This window comes from Eptatretus burgeri, chromosome 11, assembly GCF_056783735.1.
Source record: "Eptatretus burgeri isolate ZD-2024b chromosome 11, Ebu_testis_v1, whole genome shotgun sequence".
NCBI classification, from domain to species: domain Eukaryota; kingdom Metazoa; phylum Chordata; class Myxini; order Myxiniformes; family Myxinidae; genus Eptatretus; species Eptatretus burgeri.
Genome location: NC_140971.1, coordinates 99582805 through 99602135, shown reverse-complemented (window position 1 = coordinate 99602135; position 19331 = coordinate 99582805). Strand labels below are relative to the sequence as shown.

The 19331-nt window shown below is 42.4% G+C and overlaps 1 protein-coding gene across 1 annotated transcript in view; it reads right to left on the bottom strand.

Moving 5' to 3' along the window:
* Positions 1 to 19331, bottom strand: part of LOC147017753 (GTP-binding protein GEM-like) — a 61971-nt gene that overhangs the window by 23460 nt on the left and 19180 nt on the right. Inside the window, exon 2 of the mRNA XM_085847640.1 lies at positions 4915 to 5058. The gene's annotated coding sequence lies outside the window, so the exon portion shown is untranslated. The remainder of the gene's footprint in view (positions 1 to 4914; positions 5059 to 19331) is intronic.

Here is a 19331-nt window from a genome sequence, read left to right as displayed (position 1 = left end):
GATACAGTCCCTTCCCTGTAGAAAATGCCGTTTTCTCCCTCCCTGTCTTATCCATCTCCACCTGCCAATACCCACTCTTGAGGTCCAAAGTTGAGAACCATTTGGAGCCTGAAACAGCGTCAAGGGTATCGTCAATTCTAGGCAGGGGATAGGAGTCTTTGAGTGTCACGTTGTTTCGCTGGCGATAGTCCACGCAGAAACGCGTGGTCCCATCCTTCTTTTTCACCAGCACAACCGGTGACATCCAAGGACTTCCCGAGGGCTCAATGATGCCTGCATTGAGCATCTTTTCTACCTGTTCATCAGCCTCCTCTCTCTTGCTCTAGGGGAGCCGTCGAGCAGGCTGACGGACAGGCCGGGCTCCATCGGTGTGGATCTGATGTTTCACCAGGCCCGTACGTCCAATATCCTCAGGTGACAAGGAAAAGATTTCTATGTCGGTTGGCCAGTTTGTGTCAGGCCTCCCGCTGGGCATCCTCAAAATCTACACTACTCCGATTTACCATCTCGCAAATGGGATCGGGCCAATTCCTGACAAACTCCGGGGCCAGTCCGGCTCGATGTTATCGTTCCTCAGCTCTGCGACTTCTACCACTGGGGTGCAATCTGCCACCTTCGTGCCCCATTTAATAGTGCGTGGTTCCATGCTGACATTTATTACTTGAACGGGCACGATAGGCCCGTCAGCGTTTACTAGGGTGCGGCCCATGACTAAACCCGGGGTTGATTGCCCCGCCAGTAGTTCGGCCAGGCCGCAGGAGCCCTGCCAGGTTGGGTGTGCCCGCCACCGGGCCGGGACGACCGCCTCGGCACCCGGGGGAATGACCACGGAGTCAGGAGCCTCCAGCTCTCCCCTCTCATCCATGCCCATTCCCCCCAATGGCAATTCCTCAACACCCAACTGCATGACTCCTCGGCCTCGGTCGATTTTGCAACCATCGGCGGTCAGCACATCCAACCCTATTAGACATGGGTCGCATACCTTTGCCACCCAAACCTCTATTTTTCTTTTAACCATGCCCAATTTAAAGGTCAGGAAACCATGCCCAATTTAAAGGTCACGAAACCACGCCTTATGATGGGGGCCGTTGCCCGGTAGCTAGCTGCAAACCATGATTTTGCAGACAGTGGATCTCATCCCACCCGTTCACACTCAAATCAAGGACCACAGGGCTGATGATTGTGGTGTTTGCTCCTGTGTCCACAACGGCGTCTACTCCTACGCGTGCAATTTTGCACCGAATTGTCAAACTACCATTGCCAATTTGGCCACAATTGATGACCTGGCGCAGCTCTGAGGGCTCTTCTCCATCTGGGTCTGCCGAACACGGCCCTGCATGTTCGGCACTTTTTAGTTTACCTGGGACTGGTTGGGGGGTGGGGGGGGTGATGTCTGGGCCTGGCTGTTCCGGTCTACCTGGGGCGGAGTTGGTGATCCGGGGGGCTGTGGCTCTTCCCTGCGCGGGGCGTTACACTACTGCTGCAGGTGGTCCCTCCCGCCACAGTTATAATGCACCCAGTAAGGTGCGTGCCTCCGGTAGCTCGAATTATACCCCCTCTCATTCCGAATTGGGGTACCCCCTGATGGCCCATCTCCCACCCCTCCTGGGCCTGACCGCTTCGGCCTAGATCTCGTCAACCGACGGTCGATCATGCCCTGGACCATCTTCTTGCACTGCGCCTGGTCGCCAAGGGTAGCCCCGGCTCCCAGCGCAGCGTCGTTCATGGGGCCCACCTGCCGGATTGCCACTGCCTGTCGCCTGGCCCCTCCAGTCTGCAACCTTGATGCCTCCCAACAGGCTGCAGTGCCAGCCGCCTTCTGGAGGTTCTCCGGGCGCCATGTGGTCAGTATTGACCCGGCATCGGTGCCCGCCAGCGCCCGGACAAAATGGTCCAGGGTGAGCTCCTCCCGGTACTCCGGCGCCATATTCGCGTATGCGATCCCCACTGAGCAGCGAATATCGTGCGCCAATTGTCCCATCGTCTCATGGGAGCGTCGTTTGCGCCCACTGAGCTGAGCCTTAACAAGCTCGCACTGCTGTTCCATACCAAGCTGTTTTTTTAGGGCCGAATAGAGGTCCTCTAGTGTTGCTCCTTCCCAGGGCAACGTGGTCAGGACCTCGGCTGCCACACCGCGCAGTGCCGCCGTGAGCTGTGACGTGCCCTGCACCTGGTTCCAGCCATTGCCCCTGGCCACGCAGTGAAACTGGGCCAAATACGCCCTCAGGTCCGTCTTACCATCGTACGGAGGCAGCGGCACCTTTGGGTCCTTCGAGGTCCGACCCCCATCTTCCAGTTCCTGAGGGACACATGGAGGGACGGACCCCCCAGATTCCAGTGGTACCCTACCCCCGCAGAGCCCGAGCCATTCGCCCGGGGAGTTTACTACCCCCATCTGTGTCGGTGCACATTCCACACCGTCCTGCTTACTCCCCCCTGCCATCAGACTCGCATTCTGCATACTCACAGGAACAGTCATACTGGGGGCCCGCATTAGGCCAAGAGACCCCGTGGCCTCTGCCCCCCCCAAACTCGGCATGCACACCCGCGCGTCGTGCAACCCCCTTACCTCGTTCTCGGCTCGGCTGGGGTCAGTTGTTGTTTTCCAGCCGTCATTTCTGTTTACCTGTTCTGATGGATATCGGGGCGGGAGTTGTTGAGATGTTGTTGTTGCAGTGTGGTTAGCGCTGTGGTGGGGATGGCGTGGTTGTTGAGATTGTGGTTGTGGTTGGCGCTGGGGTGGGGATGGCGTGGTTGTTGAGATGGTGGTTGTGGTTGGTGCTGGGGTGGGGATGGCGTGGTTGTTGAGATGGTGCTGTGGTTGGCGCTGTGGTGGGGATGGTGTGGTTGTTGAAAGGGGATTGTGGGTGTTGAAGTAGTGGTGGTTCCAAAATAAAGATAGCAAAAGAATAATGGCTGACTTAAAGATCACAGCCCGGTTACACAAATAATTGCCCGTTAAACATCGGTGGGGAAATCTAATCTGAACACACACTTATCGACATAACTGATCTCTGGGAAGCCTGAATGGTGTTCTGTGAATGTCCACAACCATAACAATACATTACATGTCACATTACATATGTCATCGTGAACAATGTCATACATTAGGTATGCGTCCTACTATATTATACATTACATGTCACATTACTTATGTCATCGTGAACAATGTCATAGATGACATATGCGTCCAACAATATTATACATTACATTACATATATCATCGTGAACAATGTCAAACATTAGGTATGCGTCCTACAATATTATACATTACATGTCACATTACATATGTCATCGTGAACAATGTCATACATTAGATATGCGTCATAAAATATTATACATTATATTACGTGTCACATTACAAATGTCATCGTGAACAATGTCATACATTAGGTATGCGTCCAACAATATTATACATTACATTACTTGTCACATTACATATGTCATTGTGAACAATGTCATATATTAGGTATGCGTCCTACAATATTATACATTACATTACATTACATGTCACATTACATATGTCATCGTGAACAATGTCAAACATTAGCGATGCATCCTACAATATTATACATTACATGTCACATTACATATATCATTGTGAACAATGTCATACATTAGGTATGCGTCCTACAATATTATACATTACATGTCACATTACATATGTCATCGTGAACAATGTCAAACATTAGGTATGCGTCCTACAATAATATACATTACATGTCACATTACATATGTCATTGTGAACAATGTCATACATTAGGTATGCGTCCTACAATATTATACATTACATTGCATGTCACATTACATATGTCATCGTGAACAATGTCATACATTAGGTGTGCGTCCTACAATATTATACATTACATGTCACATTACATATGTCATCGTGAACAATGTCATACATTAGGTATGTGTCTGACAATATTATACATTACATTACATGCCACATTACATATGTCATCGTGAACAATGTCAAACATTAGGAATGCGTCCTACAATATTATACATTACATTACATGTCCCATTACATCTGTCATCATGAACAATGTCATGCATTAGATATGCGTCCAACAATATTATACATTACATTACATGTCACATTACATATGTCATCGTGAACAATGTCATAAATTAGGTATGCGTCCTACAGTATTATACATTACATGTCACATTACATATGTCATACATGAAACATCATTACACTACATAGTTTGCAATGTCACACATTATATTAGTGTTCTACAATATTACATGTCACACATTACATACATCATTACATGTCATAGTTTACAATGTCATACATTGTTAGTGTTCTACAATGTTACATTGCACATTACATACATGTCATACATGACAAACATGTCAGTTTACATTGTCATACATTGTTGGTGTCTGACAATTTTACACATTACAATGTCATACATTACATACATCATTGCATATCACAACTTACAATGTCATACATTATGTAAGTGTTGTACAATATTACATGTCGTACATTACATACATCATGACAGGACATGTCATAGTTTACAATGTCATACATTATGTAAGTGTTGTACAATATTACATGTCGTACATTACATACATCATGACAGGACATGTCATAGTTTACAATGTCATACATTATGTAAGTGTTGTACAATATTACATGTCGTACATTATATACATCATGACAGGACATGTCATAGTTTACAATGTCATACATTATGTTAGTATCCTGCAATATTACACATTACAATGTCATACATTACATACTCTTGTGGTTCGGTAAAACCGGCACTCCTCCGAAGCAATGGCACACAACATATAGCGATCCGAAGACAATTATCTCATTCGTATTTGTTTTGTTAGCCTTTTCCACATGTCTCTTGGGTAAATGGGAAAAGATGCGTTGCGTCGGGCTTTCACCTGTCAAAGGGCGAAGGAGCTCCTTGTGAGTCAATGGCCATCAATATATCGTGCCCAACTGTGTCTGCGGATGTCCTCCTGCAGTTGGGTTTCTTTTTATGAGGAGGTTGGTGGCAGGATTTGCACTCGGGCCATGGTAAAACACTTCACTCCGCAAAACATAAAAACGCAAAGAAATCTGAAAACCCACTCTGTGGGAGTACCTGACCTGACAATATTTTCATTCAGTGCATACTCAACCCCAATTGGTTATAAATGCAACATGGAACCGAAAAATCTGGTTTATCTACCTGTGTCAGGAAAAACCACATACAGAGTAAATTTTAGGATAACCGATCAAGATAATCGTGATTTCCTTCAATGGAGATTTTATATCCATCAGAATTCACCTACATGAAGTTTTCAAATAAATAAATATGATGGTTATTGTGAGGAAACATGAGTTGGGAATTATATAATAATTACAAAGGATGGGGATGGGATGTTCCGTGCACCACATTTCAAAGGTGAGGGAATTTAGCTTGGTTGAGGATATTATAAACCCAAGAGGAAATGGGGTGGAGCATATCAATTTAGAGGACATTGGATAATTGATACTCCAATGGGTTTCGGTTCAACTATTCTTAAACAAAAGACCAAATACGTTCAACTGCTTCTGCTGGGGGAAATGCAGTGGGTGCTATAAAGAGTATAAAAGATGCCCAGAAGGAATCTCATAAATTATAAGCAATAAAATAAATTAAGAAAGGGAAAGCTCAATTGTCTCCCCAAGAAGAAAAGAAAATAATCCAAATATTAGGGTCGGGGTTTCAAAAGGTTTAATTTTTTTTTTACTAAATAAATACAAGTGTGGAAGCAATTGATATTATCTATGATTTGAATGATACCTTTGTCATCTCAAACCCCACTAAAAAAGACTACTTCAAGGTAGATGGAATAACAGGACCAGACTGGAATACAAATAGAACAAAAAAGTTTTGAAATAAATAATCAACAAACTTATTTGAATCTCGCCGAAAGTTTCTTGTTGTGTAAATTTAAATTCACTGAGGCTGGGAATAACACAAACGCTACACTCGTAAATGATTTATTCGGGAAAATGTTTGATAGTGTTCGTTTGTATATTGGAACACAATAAGTTGAAGCGGTTGATTGTGTCTCTGCTACATCTGAAATGATGAAATTTATGTTATATTCATTTCGTGATAGAATGGGAAAGGGAGTTGGTACAGGTTTTATTTCTGATATGGCACCGGGAACAAACACAGACCCTGATTCGAGTCAAAGAAAGGCAATGTATAATGATGATACAAAAACAAAAAATAGTTTTACTGTGGCAGTTTCCCTTAAATGTATATTTGGATTTTGTGATTACGATAAAGTTCTGTACGGACTTAAAATTAGATTTCAACAACAAAGGAATCCCATCCATCAGGACCATACTCTGTGCAGAGCATCATTGCTGCCAAAGCAGTCTCCTGGGCTATTGGGCACAATCCTGGACAGGTCACCACTCCAACACAGGATACACAAATGACTCAATCATCCCAGCAAGCTGGTACTCATTTTGCAAACCTCAGAAGGATGACAGGCTGATATTTAAACAGACAAGCAGGATTTGAACTCAGGAACCAGAGGATTCCAAACCCACCACTCCAGCCATAAAGCCAACAACAGGAATAAAAACAGGATGATTTGCCTGATACAAGTGTTTTTCACACACTATCTTCTGACAACGTTTTTTGTTCCAAATCATTAATCTAATGTAGAAACACATGTTTTACATCAAATTTTGTGAATTTTAGCTTGAACAAAGCAAAACAACCCATTTTACACAATAAACTTCATTCATGCAAACGGTCTTGTTTGCATCTATCTATATTTCCAGCAATCTGTGTGTGTGTGTGTGTGTGTGTGTGTGTGTGTGTGTGTGTGTGTGTGTGACCGCTGTTTCTCGACAACCACTGGTCCGATCTAATTGAAACTTGCCAGGTATATTGCTGGGGACCTGAGTATGTGCCTTTTCAAGGATTGATATTAATCGGGCAAGTGCTTCCCAAGTTATGGCCATTTATTTACCAACCAATGACAAGACACGTTGCTGCGGCCATTTATTTACCAACCAATGACAAGACATGTTGCTGCGTAGGCGTGGCTGATGGGAGAAGAGAACCACAGCCGCGTTACCCATTACGGGTTACAACGTATGGACTTGCAGATAGTGATGACTTAGTGTATTCCAATAATTTCTCGATTTGTTATGCACATTTATAGATAAATACAATGCCCCAATCCAGTCGTCGTTTACGAGAGCGAAGGAACAGACAGTGTGGTTGTTTGAAAGTTAATATTTTTATTTTTATTTTTTGCACGTACGTTTTTTTCTCTCTCTTTCTTCTCTTTGTGTTTTTCCTTGCGATTACATTGCGAAAAGGCAAAATACATTGGCGCTCATTGAATAATTGGCCATTAAAACAAAAGTGCGAATAATCGTAACTGCGATATGCGAACTTCCGGACAGTGAGGACTTAACTTCGCGTAGGCCGGTACACAGCCGGCCGACGATGACGTCACGTGCCGTTCCGGTTACGATGGGGATTGGTGCCTTAGTTACCGTGGCGTAGGAGCGGCAATGGTCAATGGCAGCGAATGTCATGGCAAGCAAAGACAGGGAGGTAAACTTGATTTTAATTAACTCTGTGTGTGTCAGTATCACAGCAGTTGTTATTTCAATGCAAGCGATAATTCGTGGAATGCATGTGAACATTCCGTACGGGCACGCACTACTTCCGGATGGTGATGACAATGTATTCTAATAATTTCTCTATTTCTTATGTGCATTTATAGATAAGGGACATTTTCACAAAAGCGGGTCAGGTAACGGTAAAGAACAAACTCCAAAATCAACTTTCTTTGATATTCTCGAAATAGTGCTTGAACCCCTTTTAGGCCTAGAAAAATGTTCAACTGATGTCAGCAATGCAGGATCACCATAAGGCCTCTGCACTGACTGGGCAGTATATGCTTGATAAAAATTATCGGACAGTCTTTACCGTTACCTGACCCGCTTTTGCGAAAATGTCCCATAAACACAATGCACCAATCCAGTCGTCGGTTACGAGAGCGAAGGAACGGCCTGTGTGATTGTTTCTGGCTCGCGGTTTGAAAGTTTTTTTTAATTTTTTTGGTTTGTACGTACGGCCACGTACGTACGGGCACGCGAGAGCGAAGGAACGGCCTGTGTGTTTGTTTCTGGCTCGCGGTTTGAAAGGTTTTTTTTGTTTGTTTTTGCACGTCCGGGCATGTACTAGTAATACAAATGCTTGTAACAAAACATTGACTTGTTCTGACCCCAGTTTTGTACCAAAACACTTTTCGAATGCAGAAATGCGTGTATTTCATGAAATTGTGTGTATTTTTGCTTGTACGAAGCAAAACAACACATTTTATACAAGAAAACTTATCAATGCAAAAACGTTCATATTTTGTTAACACAAGGGTTTTTCACACATTAGCTTGTTCTGACACCATATTTTGTTCCATATCACTATTCCAATGAAGAAATGCATGGATTTCATGAAACGGTGTGTATTTTAGCTTGTACTGGGCAAAATAACACATTTAACACAAGAAACTTTATTCATGCAAAAACGGTCTTATTTGCCTAATATAAACGTTTTTAACAAAACATTGTCTTGTACTGACCCTTTTATTTGTCCAAATAACAATCTAATGCAGAAACACGTTTTTCATCAAGTAGTGTGTATTTTAGCTTGCACTAAGCAAAATAACATATTTTATACAATAAACTATAATCACAAAAAACGGTCTTATTTGCCGAATATAAACGTTTTTAACAAAACATTGTCCTGTTCTGATCCCGTTTTTTGTTGCAAATCACTATTCTAAAGAAGAAACGTGAGTTTTTCATCAAATGGTGTGTATTTTAGCTTGTACGAAGCAAAACACATTTTACACAATAAACCTTTTTATTTTCATGCAAAAACGTTGTTTGCCCATTCAAGCGTTTTAAACAAATCAGCTTGTTGTAACAACGTTGTTTTTTGTTCCAAATCACTGTTCTAATGCCAAAATGCATGTTTTACATCAATTAGTGTGTACTTCACCTTGCCTTGAGCAAAACAACATATTTTACACAACAAACTTCATACAAAGGAATGATAATGAAAATAGATTGCTTTTTGGTGTTGGTAATGCTTTTGGTGATCAGAATAAATTTGTAGCCTGGTGTTGGCTTAGTGGTTAGGGTGGCAGCTTGGGATTCTAGGGTCCTGAGTTCAAGTCCCGTTGGCCACTGAATTGAAATACACCAGGAGGTTGACGCAGCCTGTCATCCCCCCGAGGTCGGCAAAATGAGCACCAGTCTACTGGTAAGGGGGACACTGCATCAGTGGCAGAGCTGCGTCCCAACCAATGATGCAACCAGCAGCCACAGGCTGCACTCGATAGAGAGAGAATAAAGTTGTAATTGATGAAATTAGTTGGTATATTAGTGAATATATTCCTAATCTTAAAACAGAAGAGATGTTGAATAGAAGACTTAACTCAAAGAAGCCACTCAATGTATCATACCTTAAAAGAAGATGTCAACACGATAAACTGAACCAAACCACTTACACGTGGAATGAGGGTGTTCTGAAAGGAAAGCCATACCTGTGGCTCATTTTTAAAAACAGATGGTGATACTGCTACTGATAAGAATAAATGCGTTGAGTGATAATGCTAAGGTGAAACAACTTCGCGTTTCTCGAGATGGAACATTTTATCCACGAGATAGATTGGAAATTAATTGGGAAAAAATGATTATGCTGAAGCATACAAGTCTTTCCAAAAGGTGTGTGAAAGTAATGGAAATAAAGAACCCATTTTGGATATGACAGCATTTAAAAGTCTGTATACAATCTATGCAATTGACCTGAGTGCTCAAAAGGAAACTATAAAGTCTAATCGAGTGGATTCTTCCCTATACATTGAAAGAGGAGAGAGTGAAGAAGTTGATACATATTGTTTGCTTTTGGAAGAAACAGAATTACAGATTAATACAGATAATGGTGTTATTATTGGGCTCACATAATTTTTTGATAAATAAATGAGTAGTAAAGTGCCAACGGGGGTATATGCTGCTTTGGCAGCATTGACACTGTGCAGAGTATGGTCCCAATGGATGGATGGATTTATGATTGCTTCAATATTTCAAATGTTGATCCATTTGTTATTTTCTGTGAAAGGTATTGAGACATCTCTTGCAAGGATATGTTTCACATTTTCTGTTGTTTAGTTGTGATTTACTTAATCTTGATAAATTTTTGATGAAAGCATAATGTGATTTTTCTTTTGAAGCAAAATAGAGAAGGTCAATGTGTTTTTCATCATTGTTATAGTTGTTTGAAATTTTTAATATCTGAACTTTGTTTGTATTCATTAATCCATATACATTAACAGATAGATTATTCATTTTCCCAAATTTAGCAATATCTGTCAGAGATTCGAAACTTTAAATCTTTAATATTTAGTGTTTTCTCATATTTCTTATAATGAGATACTCTTTCTGGTTTCCATTGTGGAGGATGTAGGTGAGCAAGAACAAACCAAAGAAAGCATTTATAATCATTGCTTTGAATATTAACAACCACCTATTTAAGCTTTATCTCTCTTGGTAAATTAATGTAGGAAGAAGCATGAAGAGGGTCTGATTTTAAGATGTGTATATCCAAAAAGATTATTTTTTCAATAATGAATCCACTACCTTCCACATTGTCATTAACATTTTGTTCATATCGCAGAAGTTCATCATATACATCACAATCTCAGAAATCTTGGAACGATGTGATAAAGTAAGGGTTTGTTCTCATGTAGGAAGTTTCTTCACCACTTTCTCTTGCCATTTTAATTTTTACTCCCATGTAAAACTTAAAAGTATTGATTTGGCTCAATATTTTTAAAATTAGAATTTCGATTCTTGGTTTAACCATAAGAATTACCTCAATGATTGATGTTGGTGTTTGTTCTTCAATAGAGTATACAAGTACCCCCTCTTCATTCTTCTTGTGTTTTTGTGTTTGAAGGTGTCTCTTATAATTTCCTTTAAGAATATCAATACCACATGTATCACAATGCATATATTTTAAAGATATTCCTTCAACAGATCTTTTATGTTTTTGTCTTTGAAGGTGTATACTATAATTTTTTTTAAAGAATATTAATATTACAGACATCACAATGCGTTATATTCACCATATTTATATCGCATAACTATACTTAAAAAAAAATCTTGATGAAAATGTTGTGGTAATTTATAGATACTTTTCCGTTCAAAATAAAAATATTTTACTAAATAAATATGGTTAAAACTTATGAACAAACAAAACATGAATTTCATTCCATCACTTCAGAAGCTAAAGAAGATATTGAAAAATATTTGAAAGAGGTAAAATTGTATCAAGACAGTTATAATGTTGCAGATTTGGAAACCTTGTGCACACAGACAGACAGCAGTCCCTAAGCTTAGTTATTTCGATAAGTATGTGTTTATAGTTAGAATCCCTCCTTCTGCCTAATGAGAATTTCATGTGTGCGCTACGAACGATTTTTAAGTTAAGTTTTTATCCATCTGCTACAACTACATCCTTTTCAACAACAACAACCCAACGTCCCGTACTCACCCCGGTCGCCATTGCCCACGTGTTTTTGGCTGAGGACGTGGGCGGAGCCTCCGTCGCCTCGGGTCGAAGCTCCGCTCCGAGGTGGAGCAGAGAGTGTTTCCTTCAGACAATCGGGAGGCCGCCACGAGTCGCCTGACAACCCACCGTCCAATCAGGAGGCGAGTGGCAAGGAGAGGAGGCCCCTCCCACCTCGAGAGATAGAGGGGTGGTCGGTGGTCGCGAGAGTGGTTGTGAAGAGCAGGGTTCGGAGACCGGTGGATCGTGACAATGGCAGAGTGGTTGTCGACGAGGATTCTGCAGGATTGCGGTCTGCGGTCCTTTGCTGTGGCTCACTGTGGTGGTGGTGACGGAACAGTGTGGTGGTGCTCGAGCAGCCAGGGTCATGGGCCGGGGACTTCGGGTCGTGGGTTTGAGACCCACGGTGGTGGTTTTTGGAGTCGGTGTGACCGCACGAGGCGGGACAGGTGGCCCGGCTGAGGACCGAAATAGACCCACGGGGTCCAGTTTCGTGTGTGTGCGTGTGTGTGTGCGCGTGTGTGCGTGCACGTGCGTGTGTGTGTGTGTGTGTGTGTGTGTGTGTGTGTGTGTGTGTGTGTGTCCGTGTCTGTGGGCCCCGTCTGTAAGTAGAAATTGTGTAAGTGATTTCCTTTCCTTGTAAATTACATTTTCTTATTCGGATGACTCTGCTCTGTGTCCCCCCTCCCCGATTATTGTTATAAATAAACCCCTGTTAGATGTACCAGCTCGTTTACTGTGCTTTCCTTCATTGGCCTAGCCAGGTGCGTATTGAGAACTAGTAAGGCCGTTTGGGCCGTAAATTGTTCATTTGGACGAATGGATCTTGGTAATCCCCGCTCGGTTTACACCAGCATCGGGCTCGGTAAACTGTCCGTTCCGCCCAAGGTCCATCGAGGATGTGGGTTTCCCCGGTAGCTCGACTGCGTGGGTACTTCGGTATGTTGAAATTCGGCAATTAACCCTACCCCACGCGGTGAAGATATTGGCGTCCACGGACCGCGAAAGAACCCGTGACCTTTGGAGTTATCCAAGAGTCACGACCTAAATTCCAGGTGTTCGGTGGGAGACGGCTCTACTGCTCCACCGACTGGTCGTTTATCACCACCGATCCCCGGCCCACAACAATAATAATTATTGGATAAGAATGAGAATGAATAATAATTATAACTCAACAATTTGTTTTTGTGGGAAAGCTTCTTTGTTTTCTTCAAAAACATCACTTAATTATTCTCCTTTATTTCGAATAACCTTAACAAAAGTTTCCCATCTCCTTTTAGCAATATATCCAAAACTGGAGAAGGCAATGAAACAAATTCAAATGAAAAGATCAAAAACTCTTATGAATGAAGCATTAGAAAGAGAAGATACAACTCGAAGGAATAATCGAGATAAAATTGTGTTTTTATATAAATAATCTAAAAGATGTAGAATATGGGGTTAGTAATCTTGAAGAAAATGCATATAAAGGTAATCTTAATGAAATTGAGATAGGGGAATTGAATGATGTTAATATATCAGGAGAAATGGATTTTCGTTCAATCATCGTAAAAAGTCATTTTAAAATAACGTATACTGTTAAAACAAGTTTGAATTGTGAACATACCCCGTGGGAGTTCATCCATACAACTCTCAGGTGAGTGATTGCACGGACGACAGATAGTTTTGAAATTTGGTAAAATTTTCATCACATCAGAAAAAGAAACCAGAACACCTCACAAGAGTGAGGCTAGTTTCATACCATCATTTGCGACTTAATCTTTGCCCAACGCATTTAATATACTTTTTAATAACAATTTTAAGAAAATGGGCCGAAAGGGCCGGAATCGCACTTTGGGCTCAGTTGATGCCTGGGTAATGGTCTCCAGAATAGTCCGGTGCATTGAGTGATAAATTTTTTGGAGTGTTGGTAGTATAATTTTTTGGAGTGTTGGTAGTATAATTTTTTGGAGTGTTGGTAGTAGAATTTTTTGGAGTGTTGGTCGTAGAATTTTTTGGTAGAAATGGGAATTCAGTGTAAAAATTCAGGGATGAGATATCGTAGTTAGGGTGGAGCCGGTAACCATTGCAACCATTAATGTTTTTTGATTTTCAAATGGTTTCTGGTCACAATCACAGGTGAGATATATTTAATTTCTTACAATATTATCAATATCTCTGACCTCTTAACGATGTCTTATCTGAGGGGCCATCCAAAAATGATGTTCGTAACGCGTGGGGGTTGGAGCTTGAAGTTTGGTGTGGGTGGGTGTGTATCCAAATGTTATTGAGTTTTACACTTACAGGGGGTTCGGAGGTGTTTCCAGAACCGTTATGTAATGACCTTTTTAATTACATATTAAAACGAGCTGTAAAAGGACTTTTTGGATGTTTCTGGGTGAGCTTTCCCGAAAACTTGAATGAGGTTATGATTGAGAATTTCTCTATTAGCCATGGCTTTGCCGAGATATCTCACTGTAAGCTGGTCGACGGAAGAAAAAAAAAAGTTACGCCACCTTCCTGAGAAGCGGAAGAAGAGGATGCAACAGGAAAATCAGTTGTTCATCCATCTCTATATATAATACGTATCAAACCGAAATGTTTTTTTGTTTGTGACCTTACTGCTTTGAGCTCCCAAAGTTAATTCACCACAAAAATTTCTACAATCAGATTTTTAACCACGATGCCCGAAATAGGTGGTTTAAACAGTCATGAGGAGGTCATTTGGCATTTGGTCATTTTGCCGTGTTGCACCAAAGAGTTAATTTATCTACTAACACGAGGCAATTTATTTACTGCAGCTTTACTCCTTTATACCCTGTACAGCCTGAAGACCCCATTAGACCCTTGACACCCCTTAGACCCTTTAATACCCATTTAGACCCTTTTAAGACATTTGGACCATCTTCGACTCTTTCGACACTTTTCAGACCTATAGACCTTTTAAGACCCTTTGGACAATTTCAGACCATTTGAATACCGAAGACCGCTTTTGCTCTTTCGCCCTTAGACCCCTTCAGACATTTAGACCCATTTAAGATTCTTAGACCCTTCAAACGCTTTCAACCCCATTATTTATGACCATTAAGCCCCTTAAAACACTTTGGACCCCTTTTTGACCTTTTAAGACCATTAAACCACTTTGGACCCCTCTACACCCTTTACAAAATCAAAAAATATTCCCCTAAAAATAATTTTTGATGACGTTTTTCGTGCACCATTCACGTCACATCACAAGTTGTCAGGTATGGGAGCTTGTTCCAGAGCAGCACGTCACTGCATCCACTCGCCGCCGGTACTCCAGGGGCCTCGGTCTGGCCATCCCCCAGGCAGATGCCTGGCACATCCCCATCTCCTTGAGATACCGATCAACCTGCTGCAACCACGAGGGACGTGGTCAGCCCATTAGCCTCCTCCACTCACGAGACTCCCTCGCTGAGAGAATCTGGTGAACAGGATCAGCGTCAGGAAAACGAGCCGCATGTCCATACAGCCGCAGCTGATGCTCACGGACTATGCAGGTAACAAATCTCATTTGAATTTCTCTCAGCAACCGCTTGTTGGACACAAATTTCGACCAGCAAGAGCCAAGCATTCTCTGAAGAGACCTGGTACCAAAGTAGTTAAGTTTCCGTCTTAGATCCTTGGTCAGAGTCCAAGTCTCACATCCATAGAGCAAGACTGGAAGCACCAAGGACCTGAAGACTCGGACTTTCGTCCTCCCGCACAGGTGCCGGCAGCGCCACACCCCATGATCCAGAGAATCCATGACTCCCCTGGCCCGACCCAGACGTCTATTGACCTCTGACTCACAGCCCGCAGAGACATGAATATCACTGCCAAGGTAAGTGAACAAGTTGTAATGACGAATCAAAACTGATATTGAAAACTGAAATTGAAATGACTGATCTGTGGATCATCGAATGGGAAACCAGAGTGAAATGCTGTGAGAAATAATGAATGGAAATTGCCGAAAGGAAAGCTATGGGGAGTATAGAGAGAGGCGGCAAGTTGGGGGACTGAAGAAGCGATGTGGAGAGGGATAGGTGCCTGTAGGTGGTCGGTTGAAAGAACTTTGGTGATCTTCCGTCAGGCGGTAGGCCCAAAACATGCCGAAATTAGTTTCACAGCCAAGCTTTCATAATATCACTCTCACTCCCAAGTAGTACTTCGGAGGTACAAGCATGGATTGGAAATCTTCGCTGGTGGAATGGAACGAGGTTGCCAAGGTTACCAGCTCCATCGACTGCGATATCTGCACACTGAATATTTACACTGAGTTCCTGTTTCTGCCAATACACACTCAGTTGAAGTGAGACGTCGACGAGGCCGTTAGTGACGGGTACCCTGCAAGTACATTCATAACTTTTGTCACATTATTACTGAAACATGACGGTCAACTCGTTTAGTGCATATCTGTCTTGACTACACCGATCAGCCCAGAGCAGTCGAAAACAATTACATCATTCCACTCCAATAATGCACTCCATACTAATTAGTACGTACTCCTAATTAATGCCAGACTTATTATACAGTTTGTCTTGCAGAAGTTCTTCTATTCCATCATCACATCATGGAAGTAGCTACATTTACCTTTAATGTGGAATGCTGTAAAACACAGCAAGGCCCAAAAACATCAAATTAATTGCTATTGTATATCTATCTATAATTCCAGCAATCTCTGTGTGTGTTTGTGTGTGTCTGTCTGCGACTGCCGTTTCTCGACGACCGCCAGTCCGATCTGATTGAAACTTGCCAGGAATATTGCCGGGGCCCCGCCGATGTGCCTTTTCGAGGTTTGATATCAATCGGACAAGCGGTTCCCAAGTTACGGCCATTTTACTGCTTTTTCAGTGTTGAAAACGTGTATATATGGCAGTTTAAGGTGTGGTTCCACCTTCTCACCTTATCATGCCAATTTTTTCCCAAATTATTAATAACCGGACGATCACCCATCCGATCGGATTGAAACTTGCCAGGAATATTGCCGGGGACCCACTGATGTGCCTTTTCGAGGTTTGATATCAATCGGACAAGCGGTTCCCAAGTTACGGCCATTTATCTGTCGACCAATGACAAGACACGGTGCTATGACATCACGAATGACGTCACAATTAATGCTTATTTATTTATTTATTTATTTATTATTTTTATTTATTTTGCATGATTGACGGTCCGATCTGATTGAAACTTGCCAGGAATATTGCTGGGGACCTGCGGATGTGCCTTTTCGAGGTTTGATATTAATCGGACGAGCAGTTCCCAAGTTACGGCCATTTATCTGTCGACCAATATCTGCGAGAGAGGGGGACGGGAGAGGGGGGATGAGAGTGGGGGCGAGAGAGGAGGGGGGAGAGAGGAAGGGCGAGACTAGGGGGGATAGAGAGGGGGCAAGAGATGGGGGGAGGGAGTGGGGGGGCGAGAGAGGGGGAACGGGAGAGGGGGGATGAGAGTGGAGGCGAGAGAGGAGGGGGAGAGAAGAAGGGCGAGACTAGGGGGATAGAGGGGGGGAGAGAGGGGGGCGAGAGAGAGAGAGAGGGGGCGAGAGAGGGCTGCACATACTGGCACTCACCTACGGGCCCGTACTGGTTAACATAATGCTAACTGTTAACATACATGTCAGGAATAAAGAAACAATACCTTAACAACTTCATTTGATTAGCTACTATGGCAACAGCTTTCTCAGCCATCAACTTGTGAATTCTCCATGGCCGCTTGCAGCCGCACGGGTCAACAACTTTGTGACGTCATATTCGGTTCGGTGACGTTTACACCTGCATTGATACAAGAGTGTTCTCCCTTGAAACAGGATTTCTGACCTGGTCGCATATATTTATTACATATTTGACATTCATTGATACTTTGGACTGTCATGTATGTTCTTGTATTCCGCAACAGCTTTTGTAAATAACACTGTTAACCAGAGGGCCCAGAATACCGTCAGTCCGCCCCTGGCCACGTCACAGTGCTTTTGGATGGCAGTGATGCAACCAACGCACTTTCTTTAACAGACCCTGTGGAGTTTGAGTTGTACCTGCAGGTGATGACAAAACCTGTTGAAGGTGTGCATGACGTTATGCCTTTTTTTTCATGCTTCGCAGGTTTTTATTTGTGTCAGTTTGTTTCCACTGCATCGTATAAAATGAATATCGATATTAGATCACACGAGAGAGACAGGTTGTTGGTGGTGCCTCCATTGTGATAAAAGGATTATTTGCTGCTCCAGTGTATTCGAACCTGTCAAGCTGACATTTTGACAAGCTTGATGAACAATTCTGTTTTAAAACTGGTCTGTGAAATACCATGATCGAGACAGGACAGAAAATCTGAAAAGACACCTGATAAGAAAGGTTGAGGCATTTCTTGTTAAAAGTTGGTAACAAGTTTTTTTTAACCGAATTCAAGTTTGCTGAATTCAAAAATGCTTGTTACCAAGCTCAATTTTGACTCTTTGTTGTTCAAATTTGCATTTTAAAGTTGGTACCAAAATTTCCTCGTCAGCCCGATAACGTATTTTCTTTATTATATTCCAGCATGATCATCCTGCAATTTTTTTCACTTCACAAATTACATGCTGTTAAAATTGTTGTTTGGGTTGTTAGAATTGTTGTTTGGGTTGTTATTTATAACATTGCATCAGAACAATCAGCAGCATTGTGATATGTTGCGATGTTCCAAAATGCGAAGATAGCATTTGAACGCCTGTAGATTTGCCACCTATGGTCAAATTAGAGCTGACTTTCTGCAAAATCTCTCCAGTGGTTTTTACTGGATCAGTGAAGGTCAGGATGTATTAGATATGGCTCTGTTTATCAGCTGGTGCTTGTTAAAGATTCATTGGGATTTTATCAAAGTGCAGACATGTGTTGCAGACACGTAAAAAAAACTTGAAGACCGAACTGTGCCTTTGCCCATCAACTGGAAAAAACTTTCTGGTACTCCCACAAAACAAAGCTGATCTTGCCAGGTTTCTTTCCCAGCAACTGATTGAAAAGGTGCCACAAGAAAAAAATCATTGTAGTTGCTGAAGGATTTGATGATGAAGATGAGGTCCAGTGTACAAATCCATCAATAGATGTTTCTAGTCTCAAAGCGAAACATGAAGAAGCTGATACACGTCTCATACTTCATTACCTTCATAGTGAATCACAGGATGTAGTTGTGTCAGCACGGGGCACAGATATACTTGTGCTACTGTTGGCACATTTCAATACAATGCCATGCACCAACCTCTGGATGAAATGTGGAACAGCACTGAAACCAAAGTACATTCCAATACATGAGATCATCAATGACTTACCTGATGTATCATCTGCATTGGAATCACTGCTTGCCTTTCATGCCCTAACAGGCTGTGATTCAGTTTCCTACATAGCTGGGCACAGTGAGAAGACTGCATGGAAGATCTTCCAGCAACACCATCAACTGCTGAAAGATCTGGGAAGAGGTGAACTTCATCAAGAAACAATAACAGCTGCAGAGAAATTTCTGTGCAGAATATATAGTCGAGAGGAGGTGGATGGTGTTGATAAGGCAAGAGTCGTATACTTCACTCGTTCGCGTTCATTGTCCTCTCTTCCTCCAACAAGTGATGCCCTCCGCTACCATATCCAGCGATCACATTACCAAGCAATGGTGTGGTTGCAAGCATGCTGTGCATATCCTAACTTACCTGAACCTACTGCATTAGGGTGGAAACTAGTTGATGGAAAACTTACTCCAGAGCTGATGTCCCTCCCA